At 37.2% G+C, this 26463-nt stretch overlaps 1 protein-coding gene across 7 annotated transcripts in view; it reads right to left on the bottom strand.

Annotated features, from left to right (window-relative positions):
* Positions 1-26463, bottom strand: part of elfn2b (extracellular leucine-rich repeat and fibronectin type III domain containing 2b) — a 133594-nt gene that overhangs the window by 56477 nt on the left and 50654 nt on the right. For all 7 annotated transcript variants that reach the window (XM_077557766.1, XM_077557769.1, XM_077557772.1 and 4 more), the window contains one exon: positions 1615-1793. The gene's annotated coding sequence lies outside the window, so the exon portion shown is untranslated. The remainder of the gene's footprint in view (positions 1-1614; positions 1794-26463) is intronic.

The raw sequence follows: 26463 nt of genomic DNA, 5'->3' as shown, positions 1-26463 counted from the left end.
GACTGATGTCCACACTTAAGCCAGTCCTCCATTTAGTGCTAAAAACAGTTTAAAAGGTTCTTGCACAGCTTCAATGCGTTTCTGTGATCCCATGAGGGTGCATCTCACAGTGACTGGTGGTGCATACGAGGACACGTGAGACATGCCAGCGGAGGCCGTGAGAGTATGCTGCGATGGATGCGCATCACACTGGGTTTTTGCTTGAAACCAAGTCTGACATTGGAGAACGAGGATCATCATTCGCGTGCCTGACTTCACTTTGGAACAGTTCTATGCTCAACAAAGCATAATAAACAGGTGTAAGAGAGAGTGGAATGACCCATTGTCTTCATATGAAACACACACTTTTCTATATTGTCAAAAAAGAGGCATGAGTCGGAGGCCACACGTCATGTCAAGTTAACTTTTTTTCCCTCCACACTCAACAAAAAGCAGAGCACATAAGACCAAACAAATCTCAAAACAAAACTTAACGATGTGCCGCTACCTAGACAAAATTGTCAGCTAGCAAATAATGTAGGAACACTGAGATAAATATTGTTCCCAGCAGTAGCAATAAACCCACCTCCCCATGATCGCCATAACTCTGTTCAGTAACTTTATCACCGGAATACAGAAGGCAAATGAGGGGGAGTTGGTTCTGCATTACATTCTTCTCAACACAAGTGGGTGGATTAAAAACAGAGACAAAGTAATTACAACAATTATTTATTTTACTTTATCACGGCTTGACACATATAGCACACTCACAAACTGCATCCTGAGGAGATCTAATAGCAGTGGTAAGTGCGATGCTGTCAGCACAAATGATAGCCATGCCAGTGTAATAAACGCAATAAAGCAGTGAAGAAATTATAATGTATGCCTGTGAGCGAAGACACTAACTAATGCTTTCGTCCCTGCCGGTGCCAATCTATGTCTACTGAGAGAACGTGACAATGTCCGCTTTATAAAAATTAATTCCCTGCCCAAAAACAATGTTTACAATCGGTTAACATGAAATCAACACTTGGGTAAGAGCCCCATTTTTAAACAATGAAGCGCTTGTGCCACTACAGTATTATTATGAAAAGGGTGTCATCTGTACACAATTATGCTGCAAATACATGAGGCTAAAGTTGCCCTGTAAATTGACTTATTTTAACCCAAAGCTACATTTAGAGAAAGCAAAGCATAGTTCATCGGAGAGGGCAACCAATCAGAGGGCTTTGTTGTTCCATTTGAAGATGATGCTCAAACATGCAGACCCTTTAATATTTATATTACACGGTATTTGGAGACTATAAAGTTTGTTGTACATAAAAACATATTTCCATTAAAGTTATTGCATAAATTAGATCAGATCTTAACATGAACATAACTTCAATTTAAATTGCCTTGCTTTAAATATTGTTTGACATCTCAATTTGACCCATACAAAGTCCTGCACAATAATAATAATAATAATAATTATTATTATTATAGTAGTGGTGTCGGGTGCATGTTCTATGTTGAGAAAAGAAGGCATATGTTAAATGCATAACTCCTTGTTAGAATATGTTGAATATGAACTTGTTGGATATGAACTGATTACAAATTACACAACCAGAAAAAAAAGTTATGGACATTTCCTACCTGCTTCCCAACTGTTGCAGTCGGTGTTGTGAAGACACAATTGTGCTCCGCCCTCTCACTTAGCTGTGGTGCTGTGTCTCCGTCATGAAGGAGCAAGAACAGGATTTTCCAAAAAGTTGGTCAGAAGTCGAGAGAGGTTTGCTTCCTTGTCAAAGACTCACTTCCGGTGAATGGTGCTTCTAAAGAAAAACAAAATAGGGGGTTACATGTTGAATATTAAATGAAATGTCTACTGTATTTTGTATGGGAAAATGGCTACTGTTCCAAATAAATACACAGTAATGTAATGGTTAGATTTGTTTTCATCTAGCATGCCAAGTAAAAAGATAATTCATACTTTTGTCATAATTTCTAGGCTCACATGATATTTGATTAAAGACTGAGTTATAATCCTTCAGTAATGCAAATGCTGCTGTGAGCCAAATCAAACATATTTATTTCCCTATTATAATTCCACCCCATATTTGAACAACACAAAATAGCATTCCCATCCGATAACTGACTTAAAGCACTATTCATTTTTTTCTCTCGAGTCAGAAGCGAAAGCAAAAAATGCCGCGGCGTGTCAATTTGATGACATTTAGCTGTTGTGCTCCACTTAAATTATACAGAAAAAAACATGGGGGCAATAATTACTGACTAGGGGCACATCAGAAGGCTAAGAGGTACGTGACGCCCTCACTTAAGTGGTGTTAAATACACTGACTGTATGATGGGATACTAAATTCCGGATATTCCAGAAGACACCTGTCACCACACACCTAAAGCACGCGGCCCATCTATGAATAATTTGTGCAAATTGCTGTCAGAGAAGCTGACATATAGCCGCATTCCCCTCTGCCTCTTCTCATATGTCGCATTCCTCTCCCACCCTCCAGCATATTTACCCCCCTCCCTCAACTTGCACACAAACTCACATGCACACACAAAAAAATCTGTTCGAGAAACCCAACGAGAGCAGACTGTGACATCCTATTGCCAGCAATAATACCGGAATAATCCTTCTTCTTTTGCAAGTTAAATGTGTGGAGAGCTGTATTGTGCATGATAGGATGTGCAAACATATACAGTACAGTACAGTATGACATACTGTAGATATTAGACAAGATGCTGTGAGGCGCTGTTACTCCAATGACAAATCATACAGAATTACTTACACAATACTGAATAACTCTCTCTGTCACACCTGAAAAATCTCTCACATACCAGAAATACATTCAAAAACAAACTGAAAACCATTCTTGGAGTAGTTTGAACTGACGTTTGTGTTTCAGAAGTGTGTGTATGAGAGTGTTGCAGTAGTGCATATGAGAACCATTCAGTAGTCTGTATAAGAGCATTTCAATATTGTGTATGAGAGTGATTCAATTGCATATATGAGCTAAAGAAAAATACAATAGTTATGAAAGTATTTAAGCAGCATGAGAGAATTATAGTGCTTCATATGAGAGCATTTTAGTAGTCTGAATGTGCAAAAAAGTTTTTGTATGATAGCATTTTATTAGTGTTTATGAGAGTGACTCAGTGGTGTGAGCGACAAAAACATTTACGTGTGAATGAGAAAACTTTTGTAGTATGTTTAAAAGTGTTTCAGTAGTGTCTATAGGAGCGTTTCAGAAGCGTGTATGAGAGCAATTCAGTCGTAAACGAGATCAATTGAGTCCTGTTTATGAGCAAAAATACGACAGGAGTGCGAATGAGAGCATTTCATTCGAGTGCAATGGAGTAGTTCAGTAGTGTGAATAAGACTGTTTCAGGAGTGTGTATGAACAAAAGAAATGTCAGAGGTGTGTATAAGAGCATTTCAATAGTGAGTATGAGAGTGTTTCAGTTTGTATGAGAGCAATTGAGCATGAGAGTGTTTCAGGAGTGTATATGATAGCATTTCAGTAGTGAGTAAAATAGTGTTTCAGTAGTGAGTAAAATAGTGTTTCAGTGGTGCGTATGAGAGTATTTAAATAGTGACTATGAGAGCATTTTAGTAATGTCACTTGTGTATGAGAACAATTCAATATTGTGTATGAGAGTATTTCAGGAGTGTATATGAAAGCATGTCAACAGTGAGCATGACAGTGTTTCAATAGTGTGTATGAGAGCTTATCAGTAGTGTGTATGAGAGCACTCAAGTAGGGTGAGACTGTTTCAGGAGTGTGCATGAGCAAAAAATGTCAGGGGTGTGTATGAGAGTATTTCCCTAGTGAGTATGAGTGTTTCAGTTTGTAAAAGAGCAATTTAGTATTGTGTATGAGAGTATTTCAGGAGTGTAAATGAGAGCATTTCAGTAGCGAGTAAGATAGTGATTCAGTAGTTTGAATGAGAGTGTTTTAGTTGTATGAGATCAATTCAGTATTGTGAATGAGAGTGTTTCAGGAGTGTATATAATAGCATTTCAGTAGGGAGAAAGATAATGATTCAGTAGTGTGTATGAGAGCATTTCAGTAGTGAGTATGAGAGTGTTTCAGTTGTATAGGAGTGTGTATGAGCAAAAAAAAAAGTCAGGGGTGTGAATGAGAGCATTTCACTATTGAGAATGAGAGTGTTTTAGTTGTATGAGATCAATTCAGTATTGTGAATGAGAGTGTTCCAGGAGTGTATATAAGAGCATTTCAGTAGCGAGTAAGATATTGATTCAGTAGTGTGTATGAGAGCATTTCAGTAGTGAGTATGAGAGTGTTTCGGTTGTATAGGAGCAATTCAGTATTGTGCATGAGAGTGTTTCAGGAGTGTATATGAGAGCATTTTAGTAGCGAGTGATTCAGTAGTGCGTATGAGAGCATTTTAGTAGTGGCTATGACAGCATTTGAGTAATGTCATTAATGTCACACAGCTTTTCAGTAGTGAATGCAAGAAGTAATCCTTAATTGTCTCTAATGGTCCCTCATACATACGTACAGTAAGCTGCCATCACAGTCAAGCACTAAAACAAACAGTGTTACGCGCAAGCTGGCTTTAAAGCTGACTATTGAGACACAATAAAAGTATCTCCCCAGTGTGCACTCGTTACCAGAGAGATGTTGAGTTCAAGAATACGGTCCCACTTCTATTTTTCATTCCTTGACTCACTTTTTGGGCTCAACTATGAGAAGAATTTATGTGCAGAATTTGATAGTAAGATGGTTTTCCCAAAGGCGCGCTCATTGCATTCACTTTATAATACAAGTTAGGCTTCCCTTGGTGATTTGTGACATGACAATTACTCTTACATCGAGCGCGCAATTTGCATTATTTGACTAGCAATGTGTAATGGGCTCCGGTGGAACTGATGTCAGAATCACCTAATTGTGTTTAATGGAAGGAGGATTAACTGCAATATGGTTGACACAAGTGCTTACACACAAACCTACTGTTGTGCTTTTTCTGCTGAGGTAATATTCTGTTTAAAGTGACACATTCAAGTCAGGATTTCACAGTAAAATATGACAAGGCGATTGAATGTGATGTTGAAATAATGTGTCACACGTTGGCTGACGTGCGTGTTTTGAAAGGACGTAAATGTAACTTTGAGGATGAAATGCAGGGAGTGTCAACAAATGATTAATTGAGTACACATGCACATATTCATGTTTATTAATTTTCTGCCTGTTGGATAAATCATGAAATTACAAACAATACGGTGTACTTCTAGGAGGCAATGTTTTGCAATAATGAATTGTAGTAAGCAACCGGCCATGTGTGAATTCTTGCCGGAGTTCTACGAGTTACGGCTGTCCGTGGGGCAGTGAAGGTGTCCAAGAGTGATTTGCGATTGGTTGAGTGAGTTGAGGGCAACTGGAAGAAGGTGAAAGAGCCTAATGTCTGCTAAATGAAGGCTTGAGTAATAAACTAGCTTGAGGAATTTTGTGGGGTGGCATAATTACAGCTATTAACAGTTCAGTTTCACAATAAAGAGGTTGTTAATTGACCACTGCTCGTCCTCGTTTCAGCTTCTAAACAGATTAGACATGATATTATCCGTCTTCTCTGTTACAGGAGGACGTTTGGTGAATTTCATTAAGGGTGTTTGCCAGCCAGATGGTGGGTGCCTTAGATTATACTTGAGGATACACTTGCATATTCTTCAGGCAACCGTGTTATCAGTCTAATTTTTGCCAAGTTGCTTTGCCGACCGACCACTTGATTTCAGCAAGGCGTTACACTTAATCGACTATTAATGAACTTCAAGCTCTAATCATCATTGCGGAGTGGTTGACTGATAGGTTCAATCCCACTGGTGGCTTGACTTTCACAAACGTGTAGCTCAAATGAATAATTATGCGCATGCTTAATGCATTTTTTTATACTCTTAAGTTGCACTGTGTTTACAATGTCTTTTTTTTCCTTTCAATTTTCGATGTTGAAATAGGAAGTTAGGTAAAGCTGAATTTCCCAGAGCTGGCAACTGTCACAGATCGTCCCCATTTCGATACAGAAATCACTGAATGCTAACTCGTAATGGCCGTAATACTGATCATACCGCATAGTTGGGAAAAAAAATCAACAGTTACATTTCTCAAACAGGTTAAAAACGAGTAAAAAAAAAAACAACTACTAGTAGATGATTGCCTCACATGTTTGCCAACATGCCAATTCCAGACGCAACCCATTTTTTTGTTTAAGCTCTAGTAAAGCATGCACGGCTCATGCATATGCAGTGGAAGCTAGCAGACTACACCTTAGCCGAAAGCTAACAACTTGAGGCTAACCCCGATTGCTACTAGCCTTAATAGATTCATCAGCAAAGGTGGAATGGAACCATGCAATGGCGGCAAGGAACAACGTGAAGATTCATTGCTAACTATTCCTATTAATGAGCATACAACAATTGTGCGCTAACAACAACATTATTTTGCAAAATATAGATTACAAATGCCATGGCACTATCTTTACTATTCGTACGATTAATGGTGGCAGCTCATCGAAGCAAAGCTCATGGAGAATGATATCCCTGTGTGTTTTAACTGGTCATTACAATGGTGAGATAGGCCTAAGCTAGGCTTCTCTTTACAGAGCACATCAAATCGGAAACCTGTTCTCTGACCCGTCACTGTCACTGCTACAAGCAACATCCCAAGAGCCCGTGTACCTGTTTGTTATTATTGTCAGGTTTTTACGAAGTGACACCTGTGTTGCTATTCACGAGTGCTCCGATATCTCGCTGCCTCATACACGTTTTGTCTCACTCGCTCTCTCTCATTGCTGCATTAAAATGAGCAGCTGTCGAAACAATGAGATGGATTGGAAGCAGATCAGTCAAAGTATTTGTCCCACATGCAAGCGAGGTGTATTTAGGGGTCTTAACTAGAATGTAAAGCAAGCATTACACTGCAAGACTGACTTGAGAACCACCTTTTCGCTATGTTTTGCAAACAATTACACTTTAAGCTTTTTTTTAAAAACCCAGTAGACGAATAAACAATATAGTTAAATTATGATTTCCACTTTGGCGCAGGCAATACATTTAAAAGGACAGCCTGCCCTGAAACACTTTTTTTAAAACATGTTGTGATTTATGCAATTACTGTAAAAAATAAATAAATAAAAAGTGTATTATTTAGTTTGTTTTGTTCAAGTCAGTGAATGTTAAGAAAACATGTCCTAACACAAAGCGATTTTCAAATTAAGTGGAGGCAGAAGTGTTTAGGAATCGTCTCACTACTGTGAGGTTAAGAGCATTATTCATTCATCTATTTTCCACCATTTATCGCGTTTAGTGTCATCGATCAGCTGAACCCAATCCCAGCCGATAATGGCCAATAGGTGGTGTACATCCTGGACTGATCACCAGTCAAATACAGCGCTCCCATTGAAAAAAACAACGACAGTAGGGGTGGGAATCTTTGAATCTCTCACGATTGGATTTGATTCAGATTTTTGGTTCTGCGATTCGATTCAGAATCGATTGTCGATTGGGGGCGATTTTTTTTTATTCAAAATGGTTTGATTGACAATGATTATTGCTTCAATCTATAGATGTGCAAGGAATTGTAATGATCTACTCCAGTCTGACTCGCTAATGCTAATTAGCACGCTACTCGCGGCACTTTTATCACTCAAAAGAACGGCTCCACACTAAAAAAAAACTTTTATTGGAATAATTTAATCGTGACTTTTTCCTTCTACTCTCTAATGTTGCTACAACTTAACAGTGTATTAGACTGCGTGGAACCACACTACCCCTAAGTGGCCAAACCGGGTACAACATGAACAGCGCTCCAAATAAAGGCACACACAGACAAAGACAAGACAGTATAATATAGTTTAAATAAAATCGATTTTGGGACATTTAAAAATTGATTCTGAATCGTACTAACTGACAATTGTGATTCTTATGAGAATCGATTTTTTGGGCACACCCCTAAACGACAGTATTAACCACAGGTGGTGGATTAAAGTTATGACTTGCGATTTCCTTGGCTATAACTTATGAACTATTCAACTCATCTTTGACTTGAACTACATGACTTCTGTTTACTTGTGACTTGCTCCCACTTCTGGTATGCATATTCATATTCACACAAAGATACCCCATGTAAGAATGTGTAAATTCCACACTGATACAACTTCGGACCAAGACCCTACTAAAGTATGACCGTGAGGCAGATGTGCTTGCAACGCATTCTGCTTGCCACCATTAAGAGTCGCGGTTAAACTACTCTACCAATGGCCCTCAGTCAAAAAAAAACAAAAAAACTCTCAAACAGGCCAGAGAGTGACTGATTAAATATTCAGCATACTAAAACAAGTATGACATGCAGTCCAAAAATAACAACCAAATGGAAATATGCAAAAGCTTCTTCATATGCTAAACAAGGGTTCATAATTTACTCATAGATGACAGTCCTTACTGCATAAGTATCATTTATGTTTCAATAAAAATGCAGTGGTTGGCTTTTTCCCTCTGCTTTTTGATGGTCTGTAATCACTCAGCGAGACTAAACAACTGTGCTTAGACAGGGCTTTTATCATCAAATCACAAACTAATACCATACATCAGCACAATAAGTGACAGTTATAGTTCTTCTGAATATAAGCAATTGGTAACATGCTTGATCTGAAAAGAAAGTTAATGTCACGTAGCACATTTAAAATAGAACAAGAAAGCACTTCTATTTAACTGATAGTAGCATTATCTTGTGTATGCTATTCCCCACACATTTGCAGAGATTTGTTTAACACAAGAATCATAGAATTTCTCACCTCTTTTCTTTGCTGCGCTCAAGATCTGGCAAGATTCTGTGTAGGCGCAATTTTAGGTATATATTCACAAAATACACATTGATTAAAAAAAAAAAGAACTGAAAAGAAAATAAATTTTACTTTCACAAAGATGACAATGTTGAGTTTCAATTCAAATAAAGGCAGAATATTTCAATTCTGCATCGGATCTCATTGTCGTGCTTGCCAGTGTATAGTCTTCCTCATCATTATGATTTGCCATATGCACGTTTTTAATTTCAGGCAGAAAAAAATGATTACAGCTTCAGCGTGAGAAAGTCTTGACCCCTCCATCTGCATCTTAGCATGAGAGTGTCTCTGTAATTAGTCCAACACAATGGCAGCATGTTCGAGATATGCAAGTTGTATATGATTGCATCATGTGGTGAGAGAGTGATCTATGATACAATTGCTCCTGAAGGCTTTGGATTGCAAATGAACAGGAATTAAATTTTGAGATGACAATACTAATATATTTGTATAACATATTTATTTATATATTTCCTTGTACTTTCACTTCTTGTAGGTGTTATACATGCTTTTGTCTGTAGACATTATTAGTCAGAATGCTCATAGCATACCCCTCTAGTCCAGATTAAGTGATTCAATTCAAATTAACATCAGTTCATACACACATACTACAGCAATCAGAATAATAATACAAATAAAATAAATACTGGATATATAGTGATTTGTGGCACATATGTCATCTATAGGTAATTTGTAGACAGTCCTAGCCAGTTCCTCCAGGATTTCCCGGGCATTTTTTATGATTGTTGTCTGCTAAAATAATCAATAATAGAAAAAAGAAATTGCCAATGCTATTAAAATATACAGTGCTTAATGCTATCATAATCAAAATCATAGCCATACTATTACTATATTTACTCCTCAGAATCATCAGCTTCTACTTGATATTTCAGAAAAACATATACTTTTATGCACTTTTAAATATGAGAGTATGGTGATATATCTTCAGTTTATAATTCTACACATATAAAGACGTGTTTAATGATTGATTTACGTCAGAAAACTGCCCAACTTTAGGCTTAACATGCATCATTCACATACAGATGTCACTCCATCGCCTCAATGAGTGTGAGTACATTTCTTTTAACACTTTCCACATGTTTAGCACTCGTGAAATAAGACAAATACAATTGTTGGCGCTATTAATTACACTAGGCAAACGTGTCACTATGACTTACCGGTATCTATATCGCTGTTATGGTGGTTGTGGAGTCGCAATATGGCTCTTGGTGGAACATGATTGTCAACAAATCGCTCCTCATGGCGGCCGTTTTTCGGGATATCTCGACTGTTATTTTTGATTAATGTCACTCTTGTCAAAGTTGTCACACTAGTTCCAGGCGAGGACGTGGAATCTTTGCTAAAATGCTAAAATATGCTAAGCCTTAAGGTGCAGAAGGAAGAAGGACGACAAGTCCGTTACGTGTGTCGTCACTAAGATTTCAGCTGTCAAGGCACTTTTACTGTGACAAGGTCCGACAACAGTGCCTCTAACTGTGCGTAGATGACGTTTGAGGAGCCAGTCACCGCACAATGTCTTGTAAGCTTACTTCGAGCCTTGAAACTAATAAATTAATTGTAACGCAACACATTTTTCATACAATAACAACTGTGTTTCAAATATGGGGAGAGTAATTAGTTAGATTATTCAGTTAATGGAAGAAGAAGAAAAAAAGAGTTTCCTAGCGTATTCGTCATTCCCAACACTGATTATAATGCAAAATGCAACGATAGTAAAAAAATAAAAATAAAATTTGGGGTTTCGGTTTTCAGCCAAGCATTTTTTATTTACGGTTTCAGCCAAACAAACCATTTCGGGCGACTACTCTTGAAGCTCATCAAGGGAATGCCAAGAGAGTGCAAAAATAATCATCAGAGCAAAGAGTGACTATTTTGAAGAAACTAGAATATAGAATATGTTTTCAATTATTTCACCTTTTTTTATGTACATAACTCCACATGTTTTCATTCTTAGTTTTGATGCCTTCAGCAAAAGTGTACAATGTAAATAGTCATAAGAATAAAGCAATTAACACATTGAATGAGGTGTGTATAAACTTTTGGTCTTTACTGTATTTACAGTACACTGATTAAAATGACTTTGTGCCCTTGTAAATATTACCTTGGTTTCATAATTATATCTACTATTTTTTTTTCAGTTATTCACAGTTCATTAAACACATTAGGTATACTTTGATGTGCTACTTGTTTTGTCCTTGTAATGTTTTTACAGCAAATGTTGAAATAAATGTTAAATTAATAATTAAGATTTACTCAGTTAATGTGTTTAATTTTAGAATGAGTAAACTTTGCTAGGAAGAGAGCGAGACAAAGAGAAATTTCTATAATTATAAATGCTTAACGTACATTATAATGCACCTTGTACACTAATTACACTATGTATGTACACTAACGTAATATATTAGTGTGCTTTTAATTAATGTAATTATTATTGAATTATTTTTCCTGCTTATTTTTTCTGCTTAATGCCATCCAGGAAACATACAACTTTGACTTGTGTGTATTATTCAATTCCCAATTTATATAATGTTTTGCTTAACACTTAACATTTAACCTGTGAAATTTTTCATTTAAATTTGTTTTCAGCAAATACTGAAACGTGGAGTTGTCATTTTTTTCTGCAATTTGGTTAATTTATTATAAATTAAACCTAAATTTGGGGTAAGTTGTTTGAATTTTATTTTGTAATTTGAATCATCTCTATTGCAAAGACTGTTTTGCTATTTCAGGACTGAACAAAAGGGCTTTCTTTAACATGATATGTCATTGGTTCATTAGGGTTAGGGTTAGGGATAGAGTTCGGTGACATGGTGGCTGACTGGTTAGCATATCCATCTCCCATTGCAGAGGATGCAAGATCAAGTCCGGGCTTCGGCCTTATTGGTGGAGTTTGCATGTTCTTCCCGTGCTTTGTCGGTTTCCTCCCATGTTTTGAAAAACATGTATGGTAGGTTAATTGAAATGATTAAATTGTTCCTAGGTTTGAGTGTGTATGGTTGTTTTAATTATAACACATTTAGTCCAAGTACTAAGATGTACTGTATTGGGTTAAGGGTTCAATATAATTAAGTAAAGTCAAATAGAAAAAGTTAATACAAGTACTTATTTGTTTTGGTAATCATTTCCTGTTTTTAAGATTTACTAAATAAGCAATGGCGATTACCTAATTACAATAACTGAACATTACTACATTACAGTAAGAAACTTTATAATTACGTTTAGTAAGCGTTACTTGAAATTTTCCTACAGTAATCAATATTTAATTGCATGTAAAAATTACTAAATTCTGTTGAGTGTGATATGCTTGATTGATATTGAGCAGTAGAATTTACTTAATTGGAGTGAGTGCAAATACTTGCATGAATTTTCTAAAGTAAATCTTAAAAGTTTTTTTTCAGTGTATATTTATGAGTATAATAATAAAGTATTTTCATATTGTCTGTTTATATGTGTGGCTACACCATCTGTGTTCAAAATCAAATATTTCATAAAGCATAGATGCTTTTTGTAAATGCATGAATTTTGTTTCCCATTATGTGTTACCATTACGCCAGTTAATTTTAAAGCAGTGTTATGTGGTTGTGTTAAATAAACAATTTGTAATTCTCTTAGTTTAATGTTTAGTTTGTCAATAAACTTTAACTGGGAGCAGCATTAAACAGCTAGAATCCTCTTATTAGAAGATTTGTTCACTATGCCAAACTGCTACTTGTTGTGAAGTCAGCTGAGTTGAATTCCCTGCTGCTATACAATGCTTATATCTCTTTTTTTTTTGCTGGGAAGTCATTGCAAAATATGTATAATATATCAAATACAAAAATAATCCAAATGATGGCTTGTAACTTGGAAAAAACCTGTAAATTGGGTATCTCAAGGCGCCACTGTATGTTAACCTTGCTATATACAGTATTGTAAGATCAGATTGAATTGACATGACATAGAAGAGATGGATCAAGAAACTCCAATTCCATTGAAGTTGGGGCGGAAACCAACATCAAATGCCAAAGACCTTTGATTCTTCAAGTGGCAATTCATTAAAAACGGGCATTATTGTGAAATTATACTGCTAGTTGGGCTCAGGAACACTTCAGGAAGCCATTGTCAGATTACACATTTGTTCACCACATCTATAAATGCTAGGTAAAGCTAGATCTTCCATGCAAAGCTAAATCTATACATCAACAATACCCAGAAACACTGGGCCCAAGAGGCTCATCTGAGATGGACTGTGTGATGTGATGTGGTCTGACAAGTCCACATTGATGGATGTCAAATGATGATCACAAAAGATGGATGTCTTTATCAGGACGCCCCTGCTCATTTCTGCAAGACAATGATGCCAAGGCACATTTTGCATCATATCACATCACATCACGTATCTTGTATTTGTGGTGCGTCCAATCAAATTTAGGTTGAAAAGAACGTGTAAATCATCGCTTTGTATGTATCTGTTTTTATTTACATTTTACACAGCATCACAACATAATTGAAAATGGGGTAGTTTAGCGTCTTGCAAGTGTTCTTACAAGTCAAAGGAAAATGTTTCTGTGTTGGTACCCATACAAAAGTCTATTCCACCTGCCCAAAAAGTCACTTGTGGAAAGCTCAGGGAAGCAAAACCACCAAACATGCTTAAATAACTTAAAAACACCCCGTAGGGAAAAACATGGAGTGACAAAGAAGGCACAACTTTAAGACTGTTAAGCAAGCAGGTGAGATCTTGGCAGGTGTTCCCACTGAGCTGAGAGGGAGCTCACATCTGGCTAATGTGTCACTGTTGCTGAGATAACAGTGCTTAAGGCGCCTAGTGAGAATTTTACTGCCAGTTAGGCCTCAAAGGCGGCGGAATTGTTCAACTTCCTGTTTGGGCGCTGTCAGAGAGGAAGGATTGGGAAGCAAAGGAGACTGAAATGAGCTTCTAATGAATGGCATCCATCTCAATCACCTTCCCATCTGTCTTTCTAGCGCCGTGCAAACAGGCGCGCGTGTGCTTAGTACCGCTGGGCAACGCATGCCAGCTAGCAAGACACATAAGAGTAGATAAACCAACAGTGCAACATCCAAAATCGACACACTACTGGTCTGTCATTGGTTGACCTCCAAATTACTCTAATTGAGGTCATAAACCTTTCATAGCTGTGCGGGGAATGTTTTAAGTAGCGCTTTACATTTCTTAACTGTCATACAGTGAAATAAAATGAAAATAAAATAAAACCATTCACTACCTTTTGACAGACACCATAATAGAGAGGTAACAGGAAGTTGTTTGAAGTAGTGTTAATTTTAATCCGCCATTTTATAATTTAGCCTAATTTTTAGTCCAATTTTAGTTACGCTTGTTCGTTTTTATCAGTTAGTCAATCTCATCCCGATTTTATTTAGTCCATTTTTAGTCGACCACAAATCTAGCATTTTTGTCTTTATTTTAGTCCAAGAAAACACAACTTTATTCGTTTAGTTTTAGTCAACAAATATGTCAATTTTTTTAGTCTAGTTTTAGCCAAGGCAATCATTTTACCCCTGTATATTTTTTGTCAGCAGATTATGTTGAACATTTTAAATCTAAAACGATTTCACATAAAATTTTCTCTCATCTTTTTGAAGAAAATAAACTTCACACACAATTACATTGGCTATACTAAGACTCCATGCTATGAGCTAATAAGTTAGCCAGCATTAGATAGCGGTCGCATTAACATTATTGTTGGAACATTATAGCTGTTGGATTAATGTTAAATAATAACTATAATTTACTCTTTTCTTTTCTTTTTTTTTTAACCTTCACCGTGAATCCACTTCCTGCCTGTCCCATGTGTTTGTGCATGTTGCACTTGATAGCTGCAGTTTTGAAAGGGGGGGTGTCACTGTGTCGCATGACAGTGCACAGTGACAGATTAGATTTTCCTCTCGTTTTTGTTTTTATGAACTAAAATGTCCATAGATTTTAGTCCAGTTTTTATTAAGTGAAGTACATTTTCGTCTCGTCTTCATTAGTCGATGAATATGCATACTGATTTAGTCCCAGATATTGTTTATTAATGAGGGTTATAGACTAGTCTAGTCTAGTATAGTTTTAGTCCGGTGGAAAATGTTGTGTTGACCAAATTATTTTTGTTTAGTTTTTGCTGACAAAATTAACACTTTTTACTAGGTTTTTCTCTCAGTTCAATCACAATAAATGATATTAAAACAGTATTTTGCAAAGTTTAAGAACAGCCGACGCCAAAACACAATACATCACCAGAAGAACATACCTACAGTGATGCACGATTGTGGCCTCTACCAGGCATTGGAGTTGTTTCTTGAATTGCGGCTTTTGTCAAAGTGAAGGGACTTCTGAACACTTCCAAATGACCTGAGGGGGGTGTGCACAAGAGATGACCTCACAACCTAAAATAATTGTAGCATACTTGCAATGAAGTGTGGGCACATATTGCCAAATCAAGACATGCTATGCTATGTGGTCATTTGTGTCAAAAGTGCTTCAACAAAGTTTTTATTTCGTCTGCACATAGCTTCTGGTATATTTGTTCTTTATCAGTTAGTTTTTTTTTTTGTTTTCATTTTTATGTATCAGCTTTTATTACTCTTTACACCACAAACGCCGGGCAATTTAAGGGGTTCGCTTGGTACATCCACTTTAATGGCCACCTACAGGCAGGTGAATCAGACAGACGAAGAGAGAGAAAGTGTTGTGAAAAGATGATGACCCTGACATCAGGAACTGCTACGGAAAGCAAATTCACCTGAACGTTCGGTTGCTTTGTGCATTCATGTGTGACTTTCTTCTCAAATTAGTTTGCTGAATCACGAGTCTGACCTACAAGGGAACCTCACAGCGAGCATCACATAAACAGCAAACACGCACACAGCCGTGTGCGTTTGCTAGCTTGGGCCAACAGCGGTGCAATGCATGCAGGGAAATACCTGCTACATAATGAGGACACGAGCAGTGGCCAGCAGGATTTCTCATCAGCATTTGCAAACACAGTCATAAAACAGTCCTCCATTGCCACAATAATCCCTAGGGCCTGAATGAGCTATTTTACCTCCAGAGAGGTCATTGTAAGCTTGCCTCTCATCTTCACTTATGCAGGATTTTTAGGGTTGCATCACAAAAACAGTCGAGAAAATATGGCCACAACATATTCAACGTATGTGCTGGGATAGAACAATTGTTGCTAAAGTCAATTATTTACCTGTAAGATCCAAGTGTCCATTGGCGTAACTACTATTTTGTTCCATTTGTGGTACATTTTTTACAAGGGAAAACATACCAAACTGGAAAATAAAAAATCACGGAAAGACAATGTTATTGTCCAAGATGGGCTACAATCAATGACAAACAAAAAAACAGCACTTCCTGCTGCTCCAGACATAATTTCTGCCTCACAAAAGAGGCCCAGCCTAATGACAAACTACAGCAAAAATAAAAAAAAATTAAAAATAAAAACTCAATCCCGTACTAAAACAGGCCACAACAAACATTTACCTTAATATCAATAACCCTTTATAGCAGCATTAATAAAATTGTATAGATTAGTGTGATGTAATATTTTGTCACATCCATCCATCCATCCATTTTCTAAACCGCTTGTCCTCACAAGGGTCGCTCGCGGGGGGCGCTGGAGCCTATCGCAGCTGGCTTCGGGCAGTAGGCGGGGTACACCCTGAACTGGTTGCCAGCCAATCGCAAGGTAAACAGAGACGAACAACCATCCACATCTCACAATCACAATCGCACCTATGGACAATTTGGAGTGTTCAATGAACCTGCCATGCAAACATGCAAACTCCACCCAGGAAGGCCAAAGCCCGGACTCAATCTCACATCCTCTGCGCTGGGAGACGAACGTGCTAACCAGTCATCCACCGTGCCGCTGCTATTTCTTGTCACATGTAGCTTTAAACAATCTTTAGAAAACTGGTGCAAACATTTTTGTCACTCTTCTGCAGATTTTTAACATTTGTCAATTTACAAAATGTACAAAATGTAAAATGTAATTAAATATAAATATTAACTATAAATCTCACTCTAAATGTTAAATCTATATGATCAAGTACAAATGTCAAATCTATATGATGAATCAAAATCTAAATGCTAACTAAAAATCTAATGCTAAATGTTGAATCTAGATGTTTGGGGTGAAACTAAAATTTAAACTGCCAGTAACCAAGTATCAGAATAAAGGTTTGATGAGGTCAGGGTTTATTTATAGTGTCAAATAATGGAGGGAGGGGAAAAAAACATACACACATAAATGATAGTGACTAGTGACAATAACTATCTAAACTAACAAGTTGGATCTCATAGCTACAGGTCATAAATCTTGCAGACTTCATACAAATGATACCAAAAAGTCAAAGTTCTCATCAAAAATATATATAAAGTTATTTTAGGTAGTTACCATCACTATGCCCAAGAGTCTATTGCCCCGGCTCAATAAAGGATGGGGAAACTCTTGATTGAAGTTCGTCAGAAAACGTTTGTCAGTTCTGTTCATTCAATGTCAGAAAGAAAAAAAAACACTGTGCCCTGCAGTTAACATGGCTCATTCCTCCAATTCCTCCAACGCTAGTTTTGCCTTTTGGACCATACCAAATATGAAAGATTTGCCGGTTTCGGCAAAATAACCATTGCCTAAACAATCACAAACTAATGCTACAACATAGTCTCTGTAGTATCGTTGTGCTACTTTTTCTTATGGTAAAACGTTATGCCACTTTTTTCCACATATTTAAATAGTTCTCAAATGTGTAAAAGACATGTCTGTATTTTTCTTTTCTTCTGCTCCCATAGCCAGTCATTTCCATTCACAACATGAACACATGGCTACCATGACCGAAATCACTGCCCCTTCAAGACAGAAGGGTATGGCCTAGGTGCGGCCTGGTGCAGCTATTTACATAAAAGTGGCACACCCCTAAAACAGGCTGTTTTGAACAGAGCGTTTTTTGGCTGATTTAGGGACAGCAAAAATATTAGATCCAAAGTCAATTTCTTCTTTCAATGTCTTTTACACATTTGAGAACTATTTTAGTACTGTAAGTTGAAAAGTTGAATAATATGAGACCTTTAATGGCAAATCAAATCCCCCAATTAGAAACTCAAAATGCATTCAAACTTGAACTTCTACTAACATCATGCCAACTCACCAAATGATAGTTCAAGAAACAATCTTGTAAAAGTGCTGCTGCTGTTTTTTCTACTTTAATGGGAGTCAGTTGGAGTATTAAGTAAATACAATGATTTTTTTAATTATCTCACTTCATGCAAGCTAATGAATGTTTTCAGCTCTAACTTAACTCAAGTATAATACCTGTGAATACTGAAAATATTGTTCCTGGGCTAGAATGATAATGTGAAATTTAAAGTTGGCTGGTTGGTTGCATTATTTATCTTCACACTTGATTTTAATTTTAAATTCACTTTCCAAGAAACACCCAAACACGTGTATTTTCGTCGCGTGGCTTATGGATTAAGTGTTTGGGCGCTTACGGAATTTAAACCCATCAGGAGTGGGCACGCTGTGTGTCTGGCACATGTTGGCTGGTTTGGCCACAATGGACTGAGCGACTCCTCTGTGAACTCACGACAACTATACATTTGCAGTCCACATAACTATCCATCCATTTTCTTAACCGCTTAATACGTGGTTTTAAAAAAATGGAAGAACGTGCAGTAACTTCCTTGGATGGAAGGTAATCAATATGTTTATCGATCTAGACGAGAAATATATGTTTTTGTCCTTTTTCTAGCAATTTTTTGGGACGAAGAGCTTCTTTCTACATTAAAGTCATCATGACTTTTTGCCTGCAGACTTTACTCACTACCTTGGAAAAAAAATCTTAACTGGGATAAATGTTAAATAAAACTAATGTAATAATCTTTGACATGCATGGCGGTACTGTATATGCAGTACATTAAAGGTGACGTGAGTTAATAAATAAAATGTCACTGGATGTTTGTTATTTGTAATCCACTCTAGGATTCCCTCCACTGGTGTAGCAATTCACTCTGCAATCACATGATGTGTTCAGGCATGTGTCCCACAATGCATTTCAATCACGGTCGACCCTTCCATGACGCTAAACTGTCCCCTCTGGTTAGTTAGCTTTAAGTAACAGACTATGGCTTGGATCCAAAGCAAAGCAGATATACACTCACAAGGACAGACGGACAGAAAGGATAATGCCAACTGAATGAGGCCGAGCGAGTGGAAAATATCTGACTGCCCAAGATAGCATTCCTCAGAACTCACAAGGGTTTCCAAGAATTTAGAATTCAAGCCACTTGCTACAAGCTTTCATGAAGGCATATCTAATGAATCTCACCTGCAAATATGATACAATGCAGTTTGACTGTTTGTCTGTTCCGCTACACTAGCTGAATGATTTAGGCAACACTTCAGGGTCCAAACCATCATCATATAAGCAATTTAAAAATATATATATTTGTCTAAACTGTCAGTAAGACCTGACTGTAGAATCCTACATGAGTACAATGGTCTGTAAAAAATAAGTGAAAAACTCTCTCACTAAACCGCTGTCATGTGACGGTCCACGCCGACTACGCCCTCCGTTGCTCGATAATCTCCAGAGAAGTGGATCCCATGTGTGGGAAAGTTGAAAAGTTTCTTCGTCCCTGTTTAGTGTGTTGGGTCCCCGTTTCGTGATCTCTATTGCTTCTTTTATCCATCTTTTGTATTTTTGTTCTTCTGTTCCAATGATGCTTGCTTTGTCCCAGTCCATTATGTGGTTTTCTCGTTTGCAGTGATCTGATAAGGCAGATTTTAGGTTTTCTTGTGTGGCCCCTTCCTTTTATGCTCTGTTGTAATGTGTTTGTTTGTCACATTCCTTTTGGTGTACTTTTTTTCTAAAATTAAAAGAGCTTCCTGTTTCGGAAACATAGATTTTATTGCAGGTTTTGCAGGGTATTTCATATATTACATTGCATTTAGTTTTTCACGATTGTTAACACACAAAAATCTAAACTTTGGCACAGTTTTCACAACCTTAACTTTATGTACCATTTGCTCAACCTGAATTGTCACTACTTCACACTCCCTTATGACTCCCCTAGACTCTGACTTTCCTTCTTTACACTCTGCAGTCAATTGCACATTAACTTGTCAAAACACTACTTACAATGTTTTGTTACACACACTTCTCATGTGACATCTCAGTGGTATCAACCTACCACACACAGGTGTTGAAAACTCAACACATTCAGATCTCTTGGGCAATTAGCTATCAGGACTAGTGATGCACCGAATATTCGGCCACCGAAAATTTTCGGCCGAAAATGGCTATTTTTTCCATTTTCAGCATACGGCCCAAATAACATTAAAAAAAACCAAAATTTGGTCGAAATAGGTTGTGGTGACGCAAGCAAAAAAAACACAGTTTTTGAATTAAACAGCGAATGCGGGGGTGAACGTCCACCTCACTTCTAGCTGGCTTTTCACCGTGTGATTTTGCACCGGTCGGTCGCAGCAGCTCCCGGTGTGATTGCGCACACCGGAAGAGAGGGGCGTCGCTTGGTGTACAACATTTAAGTGGGTCTAGAAAAGACAGAACTGCTGTGTACTGCAGTACAGGTGAGCCACTCTTTCTCCCGCAGCGTCTTCCCTTTTATTTTTTTTATTTTTCATTTTTTTTATTTATTTTCTTTTTCTTTTATATATGCTAAATACTTTAGCTAATGCTAGCACTATTACTATCAACAGTTTTAAACACGGAAAGACTTACCGCTATCTCCGGGTGGCGACAGAGCCACACGTATCCGTGCCCGCTTGTGCGAACTACATTGACTATAAGGTGAGATCGCCAGAAAATGCTCAACCTTCGTTTGGTGTTTTAAAGTACCATTAGCCAACATGTCTACGGTGTGGACGCATTTCAATTTATATTGTGCTTGGTCAAAATGCCAGTGCTAAATAAATATTTTATAATAATATTATAATTTGAATAATTATAATGCAATGATAGTAAAAATTAGCATAATTTTTTTTTCGTGTTTCGGTTTTCGGCCAAGCATTTTTCATTTTCGGTTTTTCAGTTTCGGCCAACCATTTTAATTTTGGTGCATCCCTAATCAGGACTGCAACATATAAGTGTCTTGAGCCTCCTCCTTTGTGTTTGGTGAACAATGGAGAACCTTGAAGAGAGCAACCAGAGAACAGGGATGTGATTTGACCAAAGTGAAATTATCTGAAAATTTAGCCGGGGGTCTGGGGGCCGTTGGCACCCAGCTAGGTCCAGGGCAGTGCCCTGGTGGGGGGACAAGGGCCCGGAGCTCATGGGTTTTCCGTGTTTTCAAGTACTTTCAATGCACTCACATGACAAAGAAATAGACAAAACAATTCAATGTATTTTTCAATGTATATTGAACTATCCCATATAAAATGGCAGTTTTAGTCAACTCAAAATCAGTCACATTCAAAAACATTGGACTGCCTTTGCTTTTAAAAACTATCACTGAGAATATCATCATATCTAACTAATGTGATTACTAAGTTAACACATAAATAATGTTGAAGAGTTCAAATTTCATGAACAAATAATTGTATCATGACCAAATGAAAAGTAACTCATATTAGAGCATACCACAAAAGTCTTTGTTATAGCAGAAGATGTCATGTGCATACACAATGAACTACTACTACTACTACTACTACTACTAAAAAAATAAAAATAAAAAATAAAATCAGATTTTTTTTTTTTTTGGGGGGAGATAAAAAAAGCGGAATTCCGCGAATTAGCGGAAAAATCACATCCCTGAGAGAAGGAGAAGTGTAAGAGTGAGAGGAGCACAGGAGAACAGAGAGGAGCAGGAGGAGTAAGAAGAAGGACTGTAATAGACCATGTGCTGAACCATGGTTTGAGCATGAGGGAGACTGGCTTGAGGGTCCATCCCAATCTCAGATGATTCACAGTTGGTGCCATCATAAGAACATTCAGGATTTATAGTAAAGTTTATGATTATAATTACAACCTACAACACAGTATATACATTACACAATGTGTACAATACACAAATACATAGTACACAAATGCTGTATTGTTTTACAGTACACAGTAGGATTTCAGTGTGTAAGTCATAATGGGAAAAATCATCTGTTCAATTGTCAACATTAGTCAAGCATATCACAGGGGATCAGTGTAGAGGATGGTTGAGACATTCACAACGTTTTTTCCTCGCTGCATTGCAAAGGAAAATATCCGCTGCGACGTGGATTAAAACCTTTGGCCAAACAGAGAACAGTGTATGGATGGATGCTAGATATAATTTTAGTTATTAGATTTTAGTTTTTCCTAAATATACATAATTCAGCTTACTTTCTTTTGTTGCACTCTAATGTATAAGTAACTTTGTGTGGATAAAAACTGGTGCAATTTTTCTTGACTGTGAGGAGTATGTCAAACCGCAAACTGCTCTTGTAAAATCCCCCCCTCCCCCAAAAAGTTTTATATATAATTGTATTTTGTTAGCGGCACCTCTGCTGTTGTGACAAAACATCTAATCATTTTCACTTGCAGTGCTCACACAATGCCAAGGGGATGATGCATTGTGGGGGCTCTGACTACTTTTATGACATAGAAATTAGATTTTGACACATAGGTAAGCTGTTTTGGGAGAGATATGAGCTTTTGCAGAAAAAGAAAAAGCACTAAGTGTATGCAGATGAGACAAAGCAATTGAGAAGGACCTTTGCAGTTGTGACAGCACCGACTCTGTTTAAGAAAGGAACTTGAAGTGAAGCATGTGTGCCCAGTTTTGGGATAGATATGTGCTTTTGCTAATGAACTGATAGGTTGTGCACAAATGTAAGTCTGTTTGGCCAAATGAGCTGATAGTTTTGAAAATGTAATTTCAGTTTCAAGAAATGTGCAAAACCTAAGGAGAAAAACTGTAACATGTATATGGCAAAAAAAAAAAAATAATTAAAAAGCTTACTTAATTTTCATGATAATGAATTATGCAATATGTTCTCACATCTTATTTTTTTTTTTTTACTGTTGCACAAATATTAAGTTTTCAAGTGGCATATGTAATGTATCAAATTTAACACACATACTGTAAAAGATTCTACTTTTTGTCCACAGGTGGCAAACATAAGGTAGCGAACCAGTCAGTCGCTAGCGTGAGAGTGTTAAAAGCAGTTTCCATCTTCACTCAGTGCTCCTGCACAACAGCACAAAAAAGACTTAAACACATATTCAAATGAAAGCCCTATGTTCATAAAAGGATGCTCCGTGGATAAGAGAAAGGAACATCAAGGAGCCACCAACCATAATTAAACCAGTAAAACTTAAAAACAAAAAACAATACCAATGTGTGAATTCATTTACGATGCTTTTTCATACTCACATTCACACCGAAGCGTGTTTTTCAGGTTATAGGATGCAAACCGCACCAGATTCACACCCAGATCACCTGACTGACTAGGGGCCAATTTATTACAATTTACAGTTACTATTTATGCCATGTGAAAGCTAACATATAAGGCTTTGATTAGTTATTAACAACATATATAAGATTTAGATAATTCTGCTCAATCTTTTTAAGGCAGACATTCTATTTCTAAAAGCTGTGTCATACATTTAAATGCAAACAGATTCTTCAGTAGGACACCCTGATACATCCTCACTAAATTGTGCCAAGAAATACGCACACACATACAGAATAGAGACACTATCTGTTTATGAAAGTGCAGATGCGTAGCTAAAACATTTATAATCTAATCTTAGTACGCTGCTCTGAAGAGTGAAGGATGGCTAGCAAGGGGGAAAGGGAGACTGACTGGACATGACAAGTGTGTGTCTGTGTTTGAGAGTGTGCGTGAGTGAGTATTCACGAATGAGTGAAAGAGCAGAGTGATAACAACGGATCGGGCTCGAGTGAGAAATGATTGTGCAGCACAGATGCCATATGAATCTAGGCCAGTAGACAAAAAACAAGGCATTATTCCAAAATCCACTTTGTACGCAAGTGTGTGCGTGTGTGGGTGCGTGCGTGTGCAAAGATTCAAACGTTTTCATCAGAGTGTAGCACCGCAGAGGCTGAAGTCTTTCCATATATTTCGTCTTTGCCCTTTCATCCTCATCAAGCTTTTACAATTACAGTGCTGGATGAACAACACCCACTCGCCTTCCTGCATGTTCACTCCTTCTCACTTATTCACACTCATGTTTTCTTCCACACGTTGAAACATTTATTGTGCAATTGGGGTTGGTGGTGGGTGGGTTAGGTTTTTTAGGGTTGTTGGCACGAAAGAGAGATAGTGGCAGATGGTCCTGACTGAACACGTGTACAGTTCATACACATTTACTGTAAACAGTGACAAATCAGAGCAACCGTATGTTTCCTTCAGATTTATAATTATATATTTATGATGTCATTATTTTAAGACTCTAGCAGTCTCGTAATACGTATTCTCAATTAAGTAAAAAAAAATAATAATTTTTTTTTTTTTTTAAAGGGGAAAAAATGAAGAAATCAACACTACATTAATACACAGTGTTCCCTACTCACATAATGAAAATAAGATGTTGCTGTGAAAAAAAAAGTTGCATATTGTATGAGTTATGTGCTTTTTCCTCAGGAAATCATTATATCTGAAAGTTTGTCCAAATGTTTAATTTCGCAGGTGAAAATAGTTGAATGCATGGCTTCTACTCCGTAGCATCAATTACACTGTTAAAGATTACTGATATATAAAAACATTTATTGTAGCTCAGGACCATAATGTAATTGACACAAGAGAGGTAGTGAAGATGTAATGGCGCCATCATAAATTAAGTTTTATTCATTGAACAAAAATTTTATAGTGAATCTGACAAAAGCACTTTCAAAAATGGGGGTTAAAGATATCCATGAAATAGCTGTAAAGTCCCCTAATTTCAAAGTGGTTAGGGCACATAGAGTGAAATGTCTAAAGTTAAATTCTATAATAATATTGTTGGGCCTCCAATACCTCCAATAGATAGCCTCCTGAGAACCACCGACAAATTGTATCTTTTAATTTTATTGTTATTACTCTTATTGTAATCTCCTGCCTCCTTGGAGATAAAACATCAAATCAGAATTTCAAATTTGATATAAAAAATAGAATTTACAGCATGTCAAGTTAAGTGGACAACAGAACGATTTTACCATAACACAACAAAATTATGTCATGATGACAAGAATAGCAATCCATTCTTTGAAATGAAACTTAATGTTTGGCCTGTGTTTTGGTTAAACTGTTGTACAAAATGTTCATTGTATGTTTTTGAAGACTGCCGTTACTGTACTGTGAAAATAACTACATTTGTATTGACCTTTAACATGTGTGCGGGTCCCCCCAACAGTCAGGGGGCCTAGGTAATGCATGTTTTATTGTTCTAGTCAGGATTTAACTGTTACCGCCATAAACACTTTCATTGTGCAAGAAAATTTAAAGTAACATTGAATATTATTCATTTCCATACAAATCTCTATGGTAAAAATAATGGTAAGAATGCGGATTATTAAAAAGTGAGTTGACGTCATCCGTTTAAATATTTTTTTTCCAAGTGAAAATTTATATCTTCTAAATTTGACACATCACAGCAAAGAGTGTTGTTAACAACTCAAATTTGAATGATTAAAAACATTGCCAAGTATGTAAAATGAGGCTTCAAAATCGTGGCAGATGACTCTTCTCTCGAACGCTGTGGGTGTACCAGCGGAAACATTAAAACCCCGCCTTTCTTCTTTCATCTTTTTGGCATAATTAAAGAAGTGAATATTAATGCAATTTTAGATGGAAAACATCAAAGAAACACTACGGTTTATCAAGAATTACAAAAGCAAACTCATATGACGTCATCGCACAGCAAAGTCGCTTTCTGTTCTCCTTCTTTTAAATTGCTGGTGGATCACATCTCTATGATGTATACCGCCACCTCATTATTCGCAAAAGAAGAACAGATGGAAACGGGCATAAGTCGCATACCCGTTTTGAGCATTTACAGTAAATTTGCTTAAAAATTTTGAAACAATAGGATGGAAACCTGACTAATGAAATTCCTATACCGCAGTCTGGAAACATGGATGCTACTTCATCTAGCATCTTTCTTAAGCCAACACAAAACAACACTGGCGCAAAAACACAGTGACTAGTTCAACCCTACGATGGCTAAAATACATATTTCACTGAGTCACAGCTGAGATTTTCCATGTCATGACAATGAGGCGCTCTAAACTGGCCACGCTAGCTTGAAACTCCGGTTCACGCTGGCCGTCAAGTCAGAATTAAAGGACAAAAAATTGTGTCGTGTCCATGCACCAATACACACTCTTTCACACACTATATCACCTACATCCTTACTGTTTCTGTGAGTCGCCAAAGGCGAGCCAACACCTTTCATCAAGCAGACACAGATAAGCACTCCCCCCTCCCCTTCTCTGATAACAGCTTGTCGCCATCCAACACGTTTCCGCAACATCGGGTCATGACGCAGCACTTTGTCACTATGTTAGCACATAGAGCTGCTGTGTTGGTACTATCAACATGTGAGACAGAAAATCATCAGGTGTTCATTTTGAACAGAGATGATAAATATTGTCATTATGTT

This window comes from Vanacampus margaritifer, chromosome 2 (genome assembly GCF_051991255.1).
Source record: "Vanacampus margaritifer isolate UIUO_Vmar chromosome 2, RoL_Vmar_1.0, whole genome shotgun sequence".
Classification (NCBI taxonomy): Eukaryota; Metazoa; Chordata; class Actinopteri; order Syngnathiformes; family Syngnathidae; genus Vanacampus; species Vanacampus margaritifer.
The sequence above is the reverse complement of the archived record's forward strand: the minus strand, read 5'-3'. Positions and strand labels throughout refer to the sequence as shown.